The following is a 19,736-nucleotide window of genomic DNA, read 5'->3' as shown; positions in this document are numbered from 1 at the left end:
CAGCAGACCCAGCACAGTCATCCCCTTGCATGCAGCCCCTTCCCAGGGGTCCTGCAGCTCAGCTGTGGTTGGAGGCTGGGCCACGGGCTCTCGGCTGGTACCCTCCCCCGCCCCCCATTCCCCAGTTCTGCCCCTGCCAGGTTTGGAAATGTTCCCCTTTTTCTCTGTTCCACAAATCCCAACCACAGAGTATGCAGACTAACCCCCATCCCCCAATCACAGTCTTCTATGAAATGGAAATGGAGAGCTAGTTGCTTCAGCTGATACTGAAATCAAAGTGCCCTTCTACTTTTGGAAGCTAAAGCCAAAATGGGGAAACATGCATTCATTCACAAACATATTCATGGAGCTGGAAGCATGCCAGACGGCTAAAGTATAAACTTCAGGGATGAGCCGGGTCCCTGCTGCCATGGGAGTCACATACTCTGGTGTCAGGCCGATCCAGACAGGTGGGCAAATAATGTAACAAGGGCAGGTGCAGGGATTGATGGGACCAGTCAGTGTTCAGGAATAAGGAGGCAGGGATGGACCTGCTTGAAATAGGTACATAAGGAAAGACCCCTCTGAGGAAGTGATATTTAAGACCAGAGAGACAAATGAGAAAGTAGCCACAACATGCAAAAACATAGGCCTAAAATGCTATATAAATGATAAAGTATAAGTCAGTATTGACCAGGAATTAAAGCAAACATTTAGCCACTCTTTTCATATCCCTACAGAAAGCCAGCAAGGAAGTCAGGAAATCTGGAGTTTGTTGTTGTTGTTTTTTCTCATGCCACATGTGGAAGGGACCCTCCTGTGTTAAGAAACATCCATCTTGTGTATCAAGACACAAGTGGGTCTATGAGACCCACTACACGGGGGGTTGGCAAAAACTTTTATAAAGAGTAAGAAATATTTTAGGCTGTGTGGGCCATACCCTCTCTGTTGTAGCTGCTCAGTCCACCAGAATAGCATGGGAGTCCCCACAGACAATATCTAAATGAGTGTGCCTGGGTTCATATTTTATTTATGGAGGCTTGAAATAGTTTTCATAGGTCACAAAATATTTTTAATAATGAATACACAAAAATGAATACTTAATATTTTACTTAATTTAATATGATTTTATAATCAATATTATTTATTCATTTAAATGCCTAAAATCTCTTCTTAGTTCATGGGCTTTCAAGAACAGGCAGGGAGCCGCACTCGGTTCCCAGGCCGTGGTTTGGGCACCTCCGTTTGCAGCACATACTCTTCAGCAGACTGCCCCGGTCCCCTTCCAGAATACTCCATCTGCAGTGGAGCAGTCACACGTCCAGGCCAAACAAAATTTACTTTGATCCTGCTTTGTTCTCTTATCTTTCTATCCTTCTCTTCTTAGAACAATAATCTATACTCCCTCCCTGTGGCAAGCTGTTTCACAAAAACGACTTTAACATACTTCCAGGCTCTGATGCTCTTCCAGAATCATGGCCCCCTCCCTTAACCCCCATCAAGAGGTGGTATTGATGTTCCCTCCCCTTAAAACTGGGCAGGCCTTTGTGCATACTCCAGCTAATTGAGTGCCACAGAAGTGATGCTCTGAGACTTACGAGCTGGGTCGTAAAAGGCAATACATCCTCTGCGGGCCTTTCAGGGTCCATTTGCCCACGGAGCCTAGAGCTGCCACGTCCGAAGTGTGTAAGGACTTGTTTCCTTTTTGAGGCTTTCATGAGACTTCTCCAAAGTGGATCTGGTCATAGGCAAAGAAAGAAGGCAGTCCATGTACCTTATGTGACTGGATTGCAAGGTGTACGGGGCAGAGAATCGGGAGCTTAGGCCAGGGACACGTGCAGAAGGCATTTGCTGGAAGGTTTCAACAATAGGTTAATGAGCTTGGACTGGATCTTGAGAGTAGTATGTGGCCCCTGGAGAGAGTTTATGGATAGGAGTAGAATGGACAGATTTCTGTTTTAGAGGAACCAAGGTGGTTACAACACAAGGGCTGCATTAGAAAGAAGCAGGGATGAGAGACTCGGTTAGAAGCCCCCCATACAGTCTGGGTAACGCAGAGGAGGGCCATGGTAATGGGCATGCGCAGAGAATGATGCGCTCTTGGAGGCCCCCGGGAAAGGAGAGAGCACGGTCTGCCCAGCTATTGGACAGAAATCACAACAGTGCATATTTTAGTACAAAATGCTACTGTCTTGTAATAGACTAGATCCCTCTTTCACATGGCCAGGCTCCTAGTGTGCTTCCCCTTTCATGATTTTTCTTTCTCCCCTGTCAATAGGCAATAATACAGTTCCCACCTGGGTGGCTCCTCGCGCTTCTCTTCAGCAGACACTGGGGAACCGTTCCTTGAAAGCAAGATGCCACAGATAAGCTCCCAGCTGGCCTGATACTGGTGGAAGGGCTCCTCTGTGCTCCCCCAGTTGAAACACCTGCCTCTGTCGGCCACAGACCGGTACCCGGAAGACACCCTGGGAACCGTGTCCCAGAGCCTCCTCCCAGCTGTTATCTTGACACAATCATTGTGTTCTGGGTTTTTAATCTGGGAGATTAAATCTTTACATGCCTGAGTGGAAAGATCATGTCCTTGTAATTTTTCACCCATAAAATTTCTCAGCTGCCTTAGTTTAACCTGTTGTATTTATGGCCAAACTGTAATTTAGGAGAAGACTCCAAAAATGCCAATTTCAAAGAACCACTCTTTCAAATTGCCACTCAGAACAGCTCTCCGAGTAAGTGTAGTGAACTGTGGTAAAACAGATCATTTCAGTCAATTAGATTTTTAGGCCAGTTACTTTTTACTGTTCTGAGAGAAAGAAAGCATTTGAAAGCTAGAATCAATCAATTAGTGTCTAAATGTAGATCAAGGAGGAAGATACACAGAAACCGTATTTATACTTTTTTTTTTTTGAGAGATGAACCTTGTAGAGGTCACCTGAGTTCTATTATAGAATGTTCATTTTGCATAAAGTAGAAGTCGCCACTTCAAAAGAAATGCCTACCCCAGACCCTGTGGGTAGACATGGAGGTCAAAGAATGAAAGGCTAAAATGGGAGAGTAGAGATGCCTCAGCTGGGGAAGGAGGGGCTTGTTACACGAACACAGAAGCAGAACGATCAGGTAGGCTTTTCTTGTAAAGACCATATTGGCCTTTGACTCGGGAAGTTCTAAGACAGTTATAAATAATTGAAATAGGTCAGACCGATTGTTCAGAAAATATATAGATCTTTTGGGATAGTTCATTTCCTTTATTTAACCCAAGACTGGATTATGAGGTCTAGGGATTCTGGAAAGTCAAAGATTATGTTCCCTCCTTGGCAACTGAAAATAAAGATATCACTAACAGTACAGCAGGATTAAAGAACATCAAAAAAAATCTCATGATAGGTACTTTGCAATTTCAAATTCAAAAATCTTTCAAAATATTTTCGCACATTAAGAAAAGTTTCCTGGGGGTGGGGTGGCACCTGGGTGGTTCAGTTGGCTAAGTGTCTGACTCTCGATCTCAGTGTTAGGAGTTCAAGTCCCGAATTGGGTTCCACACTGGGCATGGAGCCTACTTAAAAAAAAGAAAAAGAAAGACACAAAGGTTCCTAGGGATAGTAACAAGAGGATGTAGGCCCAAATTGGGTTGGGGCCATCTAGCACCTTACACATCTGTCAGATCCACACTTGAGACATTGTTTAAAGGACACCTTTTCCACACAACCATTTCTGACCACCTCAGGCCATTACAATTACATCCCCCCTGGCCTTCCACAGTTGTCTTCACCATTCGCTTGATGCCCTCTTTTACACACCAACACTTTTTTGCAGCATCTAGAGAAGGAACACCAGATTTCCAACAGCAGGTCTGGATTCTGCTCCTTGTACCACCACCTCTGGCCAAGCATATTTGGGTAAGTCTATCAGCCAGCAGAACTTTGGGAAAACAGACCCCATGCTAGGGAGAAAGAAGCAATTTAATACAGAGGTATGGGGAGAGTGGTTAAAAGAAGAGATGGTTGGACATCTAAAGAATAGCAACAGCCGGAAGCCACTGTCAACAAGGAGGGAACTCAAAGGGAAGGAGGGGTCTCTGAGTACAGAAGAGGAATAGTCAGGCAGGGGCTAACTATGGCAGAGATACCGTGTGGGAGATCTGACCAGAGAAAGGCAGGGGCCATCTGGAACGGATGTGGAACCAACTTGAGAGGAAGTGGAGTCACTGTCAGAGATTCTGCCTGGAATTCCCTGGCTCCTTCCCTCTTCCACTTTCCATTTTGCCACCAGTGGCACCCAATGGCCAAGTCTACCTGGGAGCCAACTGACAAGGGCAGCTCAAAAATAGTCCCAGAGCTACAGAGCAGGGGCATCAGGGGATGGAGGGGCAACGTGCAATCATTGGCACAGTAAGTTGTTCGTCTTCTAAACAACTGTCCCCTTCCATTAAATCTTAAAGCAATGCTTTTCTAACCCACTTCTTGAGCGTATCACATGAGATTATTTTAATTTATTGGGGGAGGGTAAAAATTGAGACTTTGAGGATACTTAGGAAAAATGTTTTAAGGATTACAAATGTTAGATAATGGTAATTATACTCCTAGGAAAAGAGGAAGTGCTAAATATGCATACAGGTAGAGGTAACAAAAATTTATATCTCTGTGTTTAGAATACTGAAAGTTGGAAGCAACCTAAAATAGATGTGATCTATTCAGACCTAAAAAAAAACTCACACAATTTCTGCCTTTAAGGATATCCTACTCGTGAAAATCAGATACAGTGCTATGGGGACCCAGGGGTGGGAGAGGACAGTAAAGAGCTGGCCCACTCAACCTTCTAGATGATGGTGTACATGCATTATATAGAATATGGAAATGGTAGGAAGAGTTTGAAATTTATACTGGAACACTAAAGTTAGGAGGTTGGACGCCAAGGTAGAGTAGCAGGAGGGGACATGAGCATAATCAGAATCCAAGTGACGTGTGAGTCCATCCCAGGTCTGGTTCTGATGCTGGTGGTGACCTTGTTCAGGTCTCTACTCCAGTCTTCTGGAGCAAATAATGAAAACTAGAGACCAGCCCACCTGCACCATGTCTGAACACTTTGCAAACAAATGAACGGACTCTCCCTGGGTCTGAGGCTGTATGTATGATGCGTTCCATAGCCGGGCTGTCCCGTGTTCTTTGTGCTCACCCCAGTGACAACCGTCAGCACAGTCCGCCCGCATCATATTTTGATCATGCTTCAAACTTGCTCCAAAACTTAAAGCTAGGTATTTGGCTTTGCATTCAAGACCTACCCCTTTGTCCACCTGAAAGTAGCCTACAAGCTTGATCTTCCACAGTCCAAAATGCATTGTTCTTGGAAAAGGTCAGAACAAATTTTGAATTCCAGCTTCATGACTTAGTAACTGTTTGAGCTTTTGCAATTAGCTTAAACTCCCTGGTTACATAACATGAATAACCCTTAACCAACCGAGCCACCCAGGTGCCCTCATAACATGAATAACCCAAGTGAGGAACTTAGCACAGGTTTTAGGCCATAGTAGGCATTTAATAAATGCTATTGTTTTTCACCTTGCTACTTTTCTTCCAACATGACCAGTACCACAGGTCAAGAGGTACTGTTTACCTTCCCTACAAAATATCTCATTTGTTCACCTATTCATGTTTTTGTTAAATATTATTCTCTTTGCTTGGAGTGTCCATTCCTGTCCTTTAGGTGCCATTCAGTTGTGGCTTCCTCCATGAAGACTTACCTGGTTAGCGGAAATAGAAAAGACATTTAAAAAAGTAAAAAACCACTAGCCCTTTTCTGACCCAATGAAAGAACTAAATCCTTTCAACTTTAAACTCTATCTTTAATTTGTATTTATCTTATCCTCCATCTTCAAGGTCTTACTTATCTCTTTAAGCCTGAGACTAGATCAAAAACAACACTAATATAGGATGAGAAGAGACGTTTCGACTAGACAGGTTTGGATGGCAGTGCGTAAAACGTTTCTGTTCTATGCTCTAGGGGAGAAGGTTTCCTTTCCAGCAGGTTGGGCTCATTAGCAGGAATGAAAGAAATGCCCTTAACAAAGGAAGAACTATCCCAATGCCAGCTTCAAGCTGGAATGTTTGAGTCTATTTCCTTTTCTTGCTTAGCAAGCACTGAGCTTCCTGCTTCTGGTTTGGACCTGAAGTGAAGGTTCCCAAATACCAACAGGAAGGTCATACTTGTGGTCTCCCTCCCTCGCTGAGACCTCGGAGAAACCTGAGGCCCTGGAATTTCATGTGGGTGTCCTTTTCTCAGGAGATTTCCAGCTGCGATTCCCCGACCAGAGGTGGGCCCTCTATTCTTCAGATCCACAACCATTCTTTCTGTTAACTTTTCCAAGATTCCAATATTATCTTGCCAAGGGTGGGTCAACATCATTAAAAAGAGTTCCTGTGGGGAGTGGTGGGATTTTAAGACATAGGATGAAATCTCACTAATTTGAGTTGTGTTAGTAGGTTTCTATGTACAGGCAAGGGAAAGGACAAGATTCATCCATCTGTCCATTTATTCATTCACAAATATTGATAGGCCAGTCATTGTCCTCAAAGGAGGGTCCTTTCCAAAATGACCTCTTGAGAATCTACTTTTCTGAACTGTCAGCTTAGAGATTCAGATGGGCAGATCAGATTATTACATGAATTCATTAGTTCCTTCCACGTTTATGAAGACTTCATGCATGCCAAGAAACCATGGTGGTCACTGACGATGTACAAAGGAGCACCTGCTGAGTGCTAACATACTCTAGATGCTTTTGCATATGGGATCTTAATTTCCACAACAATCCCATGGATAGAATTGCCTCCATTTTATAGTTAATAAAACTCAAGTTTTGAGAGGTTTTGTAACTTTCATGGGAAACAATCAGAGCCAAGATTCAACTCCTCCTTTGAACATTTATCTACTGATGGGCATTTGGATGGCTTCCAATTTAGGGCTATTACAAAAAGTGAAGTTATAGTCATTCCTGTTCTTTTCTTTTCTGTACACATGTAACATTCCTAATTTGTATATACATAGGAGTAAAACTGCAGGGTCATAGCATCTGCATATGTTAAAGTGTAGTATCCATTATCAGTTGTTAGTTTTTTCTTACATTATTTTTATCATTTTAATTAATGGACATGGCAGATTCTATTTCCCCAAAATGGCTGCAATAGTATCTCCCATTCCACATGCTTTTCTTACACTCTAACCTTGACACTTCCTCCAGCAAGTGATGGAGTCTAGTTTCTTTGTCCCTGAACTTGAGTGGACTTTTGTGACTTCCTAGATGGGGGCTGTTCAACAGAACATTCTGCAAAGATGGAAATATTCTATGGGGGTTGTCTAATACAGTAGCCATTAGCCACACTGAGCACTTAAAACGTAGCCAGGATGATTACAGAATTGAATTTAATTTTAATCCACTTAAACTTAAATAGGAACATATGTCTAGTTGCTATTGCACTGAACAATGCAAGCTTAGACCAATAGAGTATGGTGGAATTGTTATGTGATTTATGAACCTAGATCATTAAAATGCCATACACCTGGCCTTGTTCTCTTGGAAACAGCCACTATATTGTAAGGAATCCCAAACAGACTGTGGCAAGTAGAGAAAAACCTAAGACTATGGAAGACAGACACAGCAGACCTCCCAGGCAGCAACCAAACCCAACTCACCAGCCATGTGAGTGAACTCGTGCTGGAAGTAGAATCTGCAGCTCCCACTTGAGCTGTTCTAGCTGCTGCTGAAGGAATACAAACAAGCCATCCCTACTGATTCCTGCCCAAATTGCTTAATTAGCAACACAGTGGTAAAAACACAAAATGTTCCCATTAATTAAGACATAAAACAAGGATGCTGATTATTACTCCTATTGCCTAAAATTCTGTGGGAGAGTGCTTCTAACAAATTGAGGCAAGATAAATAGGTATAAAAATTCTGAAAGAGAAGGAAAGTTTTTCAATTTAAAAATACCTGGATAATTTCATAAACCTGGAAAACCCAAAAGAATCAACTGGGAGAATAAATAAAGGGCAATTTCAAAATTGGTATGTAAAACCTTGTTGGCTTTACTATGTTCAAATAAGATCTACTTAGGTACTTGAAGAAAAATCCATTAAGCAAAAGCATCAAAAAATAAACGCCCAGAAATAGAGGTAAGTAGAAACGTGCTATGATTTATATGAATAAACTTTAAGATGCTCTAATGGAGCATAGAAAGAACTTTGAAAACCTTTAAAGTGACCCAAGAAACATAAAATACAGTTTGAGCTAATGGGAATTAACGTCCAGTTCTAGTGAAGATAATGCAATATTGTAAAGATGCTCATTTAACCTATGTTAATCTGTAAATTGAAGGTGATTCCAGTATGATCACCAACAGGACTGTCTGTATGAGACAAGACATCCTGATCAGGAAGAAACACTTTGAAGAAGATAGATAAGGGAACAGACTACACGATTAAATATTATTAGGAAACTGACATAGGTTTTGTACTGGTGCATGAATAGAAATATCAAAGGAAAAAAGAATACTGAATGAGACTCAAGTGTATGGATATTTAGATTACGATAAAACAGCTTTCCAAATCAGTGTGGCAAAGGCAGAATATTAAAAAAAAAAAAGGTGTTGGGACAACCTACTGAGGAAAAAAATTAAGGTGAGTCCCTAATTCAAAAATGTTGATCTATATGGATGGAAATCCAAAATTGAAATAAAAACGAATTTTTTCTTATAGCCTCAGACAGTAAGCTTTTTCTATGATAGAATTTAGAATTTTTGAAAGACTGATAAAGCTTTATAAGGTTTTGAAATTTCTACTTGTCAAGAAATACTTGAAACAAAAAGTCCATAAACAACTTGGGAAATATTTGCAGTATAGATGATAAGGCACAAGGAATAAGGTCCTTAAAATTTTCTTATAATTATCCTAAAACACTAGCTCAATACAGATACGGACAAAGGGCACAAATGATGTTCTACAGGAAAAGAATACAAGTGGTTTTTTAAACATAATGTTTCACTTCCCTCAGAATTAGAAAAATATAATAAAACGATAGAATATTTACTTTATAGATGGACAGGAGGAAATGTTTTTTAGCGCTGGTGAAACCCGAGCAGCCATTCTCCTTCCCACAAGGTTAGTAGGGGAATTCACTGGTATAAGCGTTTTGAAGGGCAATTTAACAGTATCCATCAATATTCTAAACATGTAGTTTCTTCTCAACAACTTCACTCTCATCCTCCAAGCAACCACCACACGTACAATTCTATATCATGATTTTTGTCGCCATACTGGTTGCGAGAGCAAACATTTAGAAAGTAGGTGACCGTGTGCCCATAGGAACTGATGAAGTACATGATAGCTCATCTATCACGGGGAACGACTCTATAAGACTTGAACAGTTTCCAGTACTGAAAAATCAAAAGCGGCAGCGTAGTGTATTTCAAAGGATAAAAAAAAAAAAAAGATATATGTAAATATGCATGTTACAATTGAACAGGATATTTTTTGATGGTCACAAAAACTATTTTAGTGATTTATTTCTAAGATGGCTCTAGAAAGGGGGCAAAGGGTTAGATAACTCTATAGCCATTTTTACCGTGTGACATATTTGCCATGTACATGTCCTACTTTCCCCCCCTCACAAAAATGAGTAAAAAAAAAAAGAAAGAAAGAAAGAAAAAAAGAAAAGAAAAAATCTACCTCCTCAAAAATATCTCCCAGCTTGGACTGGCATACTACCAGAAATTCTTTTTATGAATCAGCCTTTGGGGAAATTCCAGTCTCTGCTTCAAAGGCAATGTTAGAAAAATCCATGAAATCCCAGGCTCCGCACCTACTAATAGACTTCACATAGTAGCTGCCTGTTTTTTTTTTCTAGCTGTGTCTGAAACTGACCAGGTCTTTCAGGAACCCCACCCATACACAGCCTTCTCTGTGTTTTCTTTTGTGGAGCTTATCCCTCCTATTTGTCCTGAAGATGTTTTGTGAGTCTCTGATTGGCTTCACATCTGATTTCTCTCTCTGGTCTCCACAAACTGTTAACGTGCTTTTATATTTTTATTATAAAACTCCAATAAATATTTCTTAATTGAAACAATGAAAGTTTTATTTGTTTATTTTTAAGATTTTATTTATTTATTTGACAGAGAGAGACACAGCGAGAGAGGGAACACAAGCAGGGGGAGCAGGAGAGGGAGAAGCAGGCTGCCCGCCAAGCAGGGAGCCCGATGCGGGGCTCGATCCCAGGACCCTGGGATCATGACCTGAGCCGAAGGCAGATGCTTAACGACTGAGCCACCCAGGCGCCCCGAAAGTTTTATTTTTAAAATCAAATTCAATGTAAGGAAGGAAAAGTATCCTTGTAGTACTGCCATAGAACTTACCACAAGCCAGGCAGTGTTCCAAACACACACATATATAACAATATGTTATACCTATACTTTATATATAACATATATATACATATTTTTTACCCAGCTAACAGAGATGAGTTTTGAATCCATGCAGTCTAGCTCCAGTGTGTAGTGAGTCTTCTGAACCATGAGGCTCCCTTTTCCCGCCCAATGTCCATCATCCTTCTTGTCCTCACTCCATCCTCGATTGGCTTGGAGTCCATGACCCACCATTATGTTCCTTCCACCAAAAAGAGCCTCAACTCTCTGGCCCTTATGGTTCTCTGTGGGCAAAACTCCAGCGTGGTAAGTCAAACTTGGTGTCTCTTCAGGCTGTGGGGGCTGGAGAAATGCACACAGCCCTGCTCATGGATTATACTTTCCGTGTGCAACCCAAGCTCCAAGAGGACCCTCAGTCACAGGTCACGTTCCTTTGCACCCCTCTGGATATTGTTACTCTTCTGGATGACTGTATATACCATTTTGCTCCTTGAATCAACACCATCCTCTCCCTCAGCCTCCCAGGTGGTTAATGACTTAGCCTTGTATTTCTCCGAGAAAATGTCCACAGGAGCCAGGTAGCTAACCTAAAACATCGAACTAGAAGCATTGCAGAGGGAGTGGTAAGGACCAAAGCTGTCTACCAAGTACAAAGCCCATGTGAATGGTGTACCTGCTACTTAGCTCATTTATCATGGCCATGAAGTGGGCCAGCCTGGGTTTGCAAAAAGGGGATTCTTCTCAAGGGAATTTGAAGGTTCAGATTTTGCTGTAGAATTTCCTGATTTTAAGTACTCTGGGGTGGGGGGGGATTTCTGCAAGCTGGAATATATCCTGTAGGTACCCAGATTGTAACTGTAGAGAACTATGAATCAAGATGAATCATTTATTATTTTAATATGACTTCAAAGAAGACAACCAGATTTCTAAGTAATAGTTTAAATTCGAGCTATTGTGGATTCTCAAGCATTTTCTCTTTAAACTCCTGGGATCAGTTCAGAGTCCCAGAAGGAATTTAGGATGATTTGAGATGTTCGTAAAGAGACTGTTTTTAAGGTTGTGGGTGTAGAGCAACCATGTACCCTGGAGCTAATAACAGGATTGTTCTTGCATTAATAGGGATACTGATTAGGTGCATCACAGAACATCCATAAATTTGTAATACTGTGAGCAAACATTTTTTTCCCAGCAGACACAGCCAGTCCTGAAATCTGGGAGTAAACTCAGAGTACAAATATTCCTACCTCATTGTCCCCCAGGCCCCACCCCTTCACTGGCAAAACCCAACTGGAGTCCAGAGGCCAGGGCATATACCACTGTGTGGTCCTGCCAAAGCACAGAACAGGATGAAGATTGGGTTTGGGGAGGAAAATGAAAGACCAAGCAGAAAACCACCATCAATCTTATAAAATAGGTCCTAAAACTATGCTCTTTTTGTAATAGAGAAAACTGAGACAGGTTTAGTAACTTAGTCAACATCACAACTACTAACTGATACAGCAGCCTGGTCATCATTAACTCCAAAGCTTAAAAACACTTTTCTATATGGTTCCTTTGCCATGAAATTCTATAGTGTATGTAAAATTTGGGGGAAAAAATCACTTAGAGAATTCAATATGCTATACATGCTAAACTAATTACTTCATTCAGAGGAACTGGTTTACCAGAAAGCTGCAGATTTATACATTCAACACATATTTACTGAGTGTCTGTAGTGCGGTGCTCAGGGATGACCAGGAGAGCAAATATCCCTGCTTTCACAGGAACAGAGCCTAGATTATATAGAAACAGTATAAATACTTAAGTAGATTCTTTTAAATAACAAGATATGTATAAACAAACAAACAAAAAAAAACTGAGTAATGTTGTAGAACAAAGGGTCAAACTACAGTCTACTGGCCAAATCTAGCCCGCCCCCTGGTTTGGAATGGTCTGTGAGCTAAGAGTGGTTTTTACATTTTTTCAATCGTTGGGAAAATATCAAAAGGAGAACATTTTGTCACACATGAAAATTATAGGAAATTCAAATTTCAGTGTCTATAAAGTTTTATTGGAACACAGCCATGCTCACTTGTTTTCATATTGTCTATGGCTTCTTTCACACTACAATGGCAGAGCTCAGTAGTTACAACAGAGACCATATGGCCTGCAAAGCCCAAGATATTCACTATCTGGCCCTTTACAGAAAGGGACTGCTGGGGGGTGTGAAGTACTTTAAATTAGGTGGTCAGGAAAAACCTCTTGAAATGAGTATGTATTACAACATGAAGGCAAAGAAGGAGGATTTATTTCACTTTAAATTGGGCTGTCCTACAAAACTTTCTTTAAGGAATAGTCTAACAACCATTCTGACTGTTCTAGTACCCACCATCACCCCCCTAAAGGAAAATAAATGGCATACTTCAGCCATCATCCATCCATAGGCCAAGTTTCCAAAATATAGAAATTTTGGCTCCAACAGGAATATTTCCAAAAGGTTATATATGAAAACAAGGAGAGGAATTATTGTTATAACACCACGGGTGAGTTTTTCAGCCAAAGATTGCATATGTTATTTTGATTTTAGACCATTGGATAGATTAATCAGAACCCTCTTTAGAAGTGTTTGAACCAAAGGAAACTTGTCTTTTCTGCCAAAAGTCCACTGAGTCATTAACAGAATATAATAAAGATTTGAGGCTTTAGTTTTGGAAAAGTTGTCATAAATTCTCCCTGGGAGGAACATTCATCTAGGAACTTTTGCAAATTCCACCCATATTTTAGGTGGAGACTGGATTAGGCTGGTGTGCCAGTTGAGGAGGCCTAAAGAAACCTACTCAGTCATCCAACTCATGTAATTAAAGAATCACACTCCAAACCAAGGCAAAGAGAGGGGAATGGACCCGATCACTTTTTTTTTTTTTTAAGATTTTATTTATTTGCGAGAGAGAGAATGAGAGACAGAGAGCACGAGAGGGAGGAGGGTCAGAGGGAGAAGCAGACTCCCCGCTGAGCAGGGAGCCCGATGCGGGACTCGATCCTGGGACTCGATCCTGGGACTCCAGGATCATGACCTGAGCCGAAGGCAGTCGCTTAACCGACTGAGCCACCCAGGCGCCCCGGACCCGATCACTTCTTAGGGACTGCCACTTTAGCTAGATGGTCTCATTTTCATATGAGAACGCAATCTTTACAACATTTAATGTGTATGAAGATCATACACGTGAGAAAAGTTGGGTAGGCAGTTATCATGGCCCCTTTTACAGATGCAGTAAAGCTTATGAAGTTTAAGTACCTCGCTGAAATTCCTAGGATTAACATGAATCCTACACAAGTAGGATTCCTTTGGTGATCTCTCTCTCTCTCAAGCAGGGACTCACGTGCACACACAGTGCATGTGGGAAAACAAACTTAATCTCTCGAAGCACAGATTTTTTAGTCAATTAGGACTGGATTAAAATCCTGGCTAACTAACCAGTGAGAAGGTTCAGTGAGTTATTTAACTTTTAGCATCTTTATCTATAAAAACTATTTTTAGTCGGACTTATCCACCCACCTTTATGGAACTACCTTTATTTATCTGTTTTTTCATCATCTACCTTTATTGAACATGTTCAAGATGATTTCCTTAAGACACAATACGAACAAATAAATAAAAGTAACAAATAAAAGTAACAAAAAATTAAAAGACCAACACCCACAAAGAGAAAAAAAAATAGGCAAAAGAAGATGCGCTTCTCAGAAAAACAAACAGGTTGAATATACTAATACAAGGAAGATCAACCACATTTGTCATTAAAGAAATACAAACTGAAGCAAACAAAATTTGGCGTTTATCTGATGGGATAAAACTTTGCAAGAGTAACACTACCAGGGTTAGAAAATTGGTAGGAAAAATTGGCAGTGCTTGTTAACAGTTGGTGACTGATATTGTTATATTTCAAGCCAAGATTCCCATCTTGAGTTTCCTCCCATTTAGCATTTAACTATTGAATGTCCAGCTCCAGAAAACTGCCATTGGCAAAGTACCGATTGAACCAAGAATTTTATCCCATTTAATCATATCAATCTTATCAAGTGAACAATGTATTCATCCATCATTTTAAAAAAAATGAAAAAAAAAAAAAACAAACCAACCAGCAGCTCAATGAGGTTAAGCTACTTATCCAACTTACCCTGTAAAGTAGGAGACTAGGTGTTCACTAGCCACTACTGATTTATTAAATATCCTACGTAGATGGTCTCTACCTGTTCTAACATCTGTACAGCTTTTCTATGCCTACCTAATATATTCTCATTAGGCATAGTATAGTCTCACTCTTCCTCACCCTTGGTATCAAGCATGGTTATTTCACATGAAGAATTTGTTGAATTAATATACCTATCCTTATAGCAGCCTTCCCTGATTAGTTTAGAATTCTGGGATGAAAGAAAGGACCAGTTTCAAACACGGACCTTTGTAAAGGCTTATTCTTTGTCCCTTTGTTAATTCAGCTAAGAAATGGAATCATTAAAGTTGGTGCTAACTTCCCCTTACAGTTTGGCAAGATAACATATCAAAATTACTTCAATCAAGATTTTTCTTACCCTTAATAAATAGGGAGAAAGAAAACATGTTTTCAGATAAAAACCAAGAGAGCCTCTGGGCCACAGACGATCATGGAAATAACAATTAGGGGATATTTCAGCTAGAAAAACATGAATTCAGAGGTAAATCGTGGATCTCAAGAAACAGTGCCCAACTGGCAGTGTGTCAATAAATGTAATTACAAATCAATCGCATAGACTACAGCTGTGGCTCCTGGACCTTGGGCTTCCCCCTGAAGCACCTGCAGCTGCCTGGGTATGGGGGGGGCTGGGCGCATGGCACACGGTTTCAGCATCCCCTGCACCTGAGGATCCCCACATCAGAGGTGCTTGGGTGGGGGCTGGCAGCAGGTGAATTGCAAGTGACTCACCTGCTGAGGACTTTACCATCAGTCCACCTGGACCTGGGGAGGAAGAACCTGCAGCTCATCATCCCCTCCCCCTCTACTGCCATTTCAGATACACCGCAGGGACTAGTTGTGGGGTTCCCACTAACTTCCATGAAGGAGGTGTGCCACTCTCTGACTCCAGCTCCAAGGCCCTCTGTCTTTGCCAAGATGATCCTTCTCCCCAAACCCTGCTATACCTCGTGCTCTCCAGGAATAGCCTAGAAGGGACCTAGAACCAGTGGGGGACTTGGGCCAGCCAAGGAGTAGTCCCAGGAAGCAGCGTAACTAGGAAAGGCCCTGCCAGACCACAAACAAATAGTACTGGAGCAGTACGACTGTTAATGAAGTGGAAGAGAAATGGAAAGAGTCGCCAGAAGGAACTTCCTTGATTAGAGAGACTGCACATTCAGATTATCTTTTAATATCTGTTAAAACATCAGCCAGACCAACTAATCTGCAAATATCAAAGCAACATGGGAAGTTCAGCTTGAACTCTGACCATATGTATCCAGTCCAAGTTTAAACAATGTAACAGCACGATGCATCTGCATTTACTGCTCTGGTCAGACTTACAAGGATATGCGGATGGGCTGGAAGCACCCCCAGAATGAAACTGTTCACCTTTACCGGGCCACAGTGCTCTACACAGCAACACCATCTCTGGATTCGTCAGCTTGGGCTGCCAAAATTTTGGCAAAGACACAAATTTGTCCATAGTATTCACCATTGACAAATGTACCTTTACAATCTGGGCACGGCCTTTATAAGACCAAAGGGTTATTTGAAAGAATATAAATTCCAGGTATAAGTGTTACTCTTTAAAAAAAACATGCCTCACCTGGTGTAGCTCTGAATGCAGCTATGTAAAAGAGAACCAAACTTGAGGGACTGGGCTGGAATTCTTTCCAAGAGCATCTGAAGTCAATCTCATTCACGTGTATGGACTTACCCTGATAACTAGGCACTTGAATTTACCCCAAGATCATCAGCTGAGTGGTGTTTCCCTTCTGAAGGCAGACCCTAGTGAAGGCGGCAGGCATTTGTTATCAGAATTAAATGCCTTTCTGGGACTCTTTTCTATTAGGTCAAAGGTTCTAGCTCTTGAAGAATTGGAGGGAACTAAGCCGACACAATGATTTGATTTTATATGGTTAGTGATCAGAGTGTATTTTAGAACATTTTATATTTGGCATTCCTGAACCTAGGAGTTTTGTCAAACAGATCGTGCTTGTGTGTATTTATCCCTCATTTTATGCAATTAACCAAATCAAAAAAGATGACTATAAAGTTCTATTTTTTAATTTTTTTGGTCTTTTTACTACAGTTATGAATTTCTCATGCGAATGATTACTATAACAAGGTATTTAAAGGGAGTCTTATTTCAGTTATTTCAAACAGGTGTAACAAAAGTCTTTCTTTTCCTTTAAGGCTAAAGACAAGAATGTCATATTGTCCAGGTGCAGGTCAATCACAATAATGTAAGTGGTATGATACACACACTTTACCCTGTTGAAGCAGGTGTAGCCCAACCTGTTGGCATTATTTTATTTATTTTTGAAACAACTTTAGAAATTTCCAAGTTGTCCCTCAATTGTCTAGCCATGAACATGGGCAGTTCTTCTACCATGAAGAATACTTCGACCTTTTTTCCAGGTATCCAGATAAATATCCTGCCTGATTTTCAAAATGTTTATTTGTTGCTGTTATTATGTTATAAGAACATACTAAATTTTTTTTAAAAAACCTGACTTTAAAAAATCACTTACATAAATATGCTCATATTTTGTGCGTTTAATAAAAAGGTATTTCTTTCAGTTACTATAAAATTAAGATGATGGACAACTCCCAGTTTTGGTAAAAATGTTGAGCACTTATACTGCAGGTCAATGTATAAATATATATAAGAACTTTAGAAAACCTTTAGCAGTAACACTGAACAAATGATATGATTCATTGTATCAGTTAGTGATTTTCACACAACTCTAAGTAGCAGAAGAACAAACCTTTTGTGTCTTACAGCAACAAGCATTATTTCTAGCTCATATAAATGGAGGACAGATGGGTTTTAGTTGATCTAGGTTGGGCTAGATGGGCTTGTCTCCAGACCATGGGTTGAATTTAATACCATGGTTCTCAGAGTATGATCTTTTCATAGCCCCAGTGGACAAGCAGAAACAGAATAGGCCTCTTAGGGTCTAGGCTCAGAAATGGTGACTGAAACTTCCACCCACATTGCATCGACAAAGTAAGGTGTATGTCCAAGCCTAATGTCAATATAGCAAAGAAATATATACTTGCAAAGCATATTCCTTACATGAAGTTTTTGGAGATAGTTCAATGAAAACATCAAGGCAAAGAGGAAAAAAAAAGTAAATTAAAAAAGAAGAGAGAGAATCCAAAATCTGTGGGACAATATAAAATGGTCTAACATAGGAGTAATTCCCCAAAGAAGAGAGCAGGGAAAAAAAAAAAAGGTAATGGGGGCACCTGCGTGACTCAGTCGGTTAAGCATCTGCCTTTGGCTCAGGTCATAATCTCAGGATCCTGGGATCAAGTCTTGCATCAGACTCTCTGCTCAGCAGGGAGTCTGTTCTCCCTCTCTCTCTTCCTTTGTTCTCTCTCTCTCAAATAAATAAATAAATAAAATCTTAAAAAAAATTTAAGAATGCAATGACATTGATTATCAATAAGTAAAATGCAATTATAATTTTCAATACCAGCCCAGAGAGCTCAAAAATACAAGTAGGGGTGCCTGGGTAGCTCAGTCGGTTAAGCCTCCGACTCTTGGTTTCTACTAAGGTCTGATCTTACAGTTGTGGGATGGAGCCCTACATCGGGCTCTGCACTCAGCATGGAGTCAGCTTCAGATTCTCTCTCCCTCTTCCTCCTGCTCATTTTCTCTCTCTCAAATAAATAAATAAATAAAATCTTTAAAAAAATGTAAGTAATATAATATTTATAAAAGCACCCAAAATACCAGAACCAAAAAATGACCCTAACAAAAGACAGATAGGATGTTTATTGGGAAATTTCACTTTAATATTTTCTAAACCATATTAAGTCAATTGAGAAATATATCCTATTTATGGATAGAAAAAAAATACCATAAACATGTCATTTGCTCTGAATTGATTGGTAAATAAGATTCAAGATCAATTTTTCTGTGGAATTTGGTAGGCTGCTTTCAGAATATATATAGAAGAGCCATGAGTAATTAACATAATTTTGAAAATGAACAAGCTTGGGGGAATTTTTCTAAATGGCATCAAAATTTATTGTGAAGTTATAGTATATAAATCAGTGTGAGATGCCCAAGATAGGCAAATAGATCAAAATAGACTCTATAAACAGATATGTGCATATGGGAAAATTTGATTCAGGATAGCATACAGCACCATACAAATAAGGTAGAATGGAATGTCAGTAAAAGTATAATATAACATGATATAACATGCATCTAAAGTGGTACTTAATGGTAAATGCATAGCTTAGAGGCATTTATTTATAAACTACAAGGAATAAATATAAATGATGAAGGATTTATATCTAATTGGATAAACAGTAAATTTAAAGGAAATTTAAGAAATAGCAATATAATAAAATGGCAAAAATGCAGTGAATAGGAAACAAGAAAACAATAAAAAAAAGGTATAGGTCTGTTACACATGGGGTATTTTCAACTTTCTGTTTTGACTGTTCAATAAGAGGTATATGAATTGGAAAGGAAAAGACAAAAGCTGTGTAAACTGAAGACAATGTAACTGTCAGCAAAAATAAATAAGAAAATGTGTAAATAATTGTTAAAAATAATAAGAAATGTCAGGGAGTTTTCTAGGTAGATGACAGTCATCTAAAAAAAAAAATAGCATTCCTATTTGCCAATATAACCGACTGGGAAACATAACCAGCAGATGATTAGTATGCAGTATGGACATCTATAAATCAGTAAGACAAAAAAAAGAACACATAGAAAAATGTGCAAAAAATGTGAGCCAGATATTCACAGATGAACTAATCTGTATGTACAAGAAACATATGAAAATGTCCCCAACTTCACTAATAATCACATGACTTTTCATTGATACATTTTATACCCATTAGAATAACAATATTTTAAAAGTATTAAAATAGCAAATATTGGTAAAGCTGTCACTGGGTAGAACTCATCCACCTTTGATGGGAGTGAAAAATGGTATAACTGGTTTAGAAACAATTCTATAAAATCAAGTAAAGTTGAAGATGTATCTGTCATGTGACCTAGGAATTTCTCCCCCACGTACATGACTTAAAGCAGCTCCCTCACAAGGACCCATGTTTAAGAATGTTATGCTACAGGGTATTTACCCCAAAGATACAAATGTAGAGATCCGAAGGGGTACGTGCACCCTGATGTTTA

General features: G+C 39.9%; 1 pseudogene; it reads left to right on the top strand.

The window, feature by feature from the left end:
* Positions 1-10,556: 10,556 nt before the first annotated feature.
* LOC118015423 lies at positions 10,557-16,148 on the top strand (annotated as a pseudogene).
* The last annotated feature ends 3,588 nt before the right edge of the window (positions 16,149-19,736 follow it).

This window comes from Mirounga leonina, unplaced genomic scaffold, assembly GCF_011800145.1.
Source record: "Mirounga leonina isolate KUSES-001 unplaced genomic scaffold, KU_Mleo_1.0 Mir_165, whole genome shotgun sequence".
Lineage (NCBI taxonomy): Eukaryota > Metazoa > Chordata > Mammalia > Carnivora > Phocidae > Mirounga > Mirounga leonina.
Note: the sequence above shows the minus strand (reverse complement) of the source record. Positions and strands in the feature narration are given on the sequence as shown.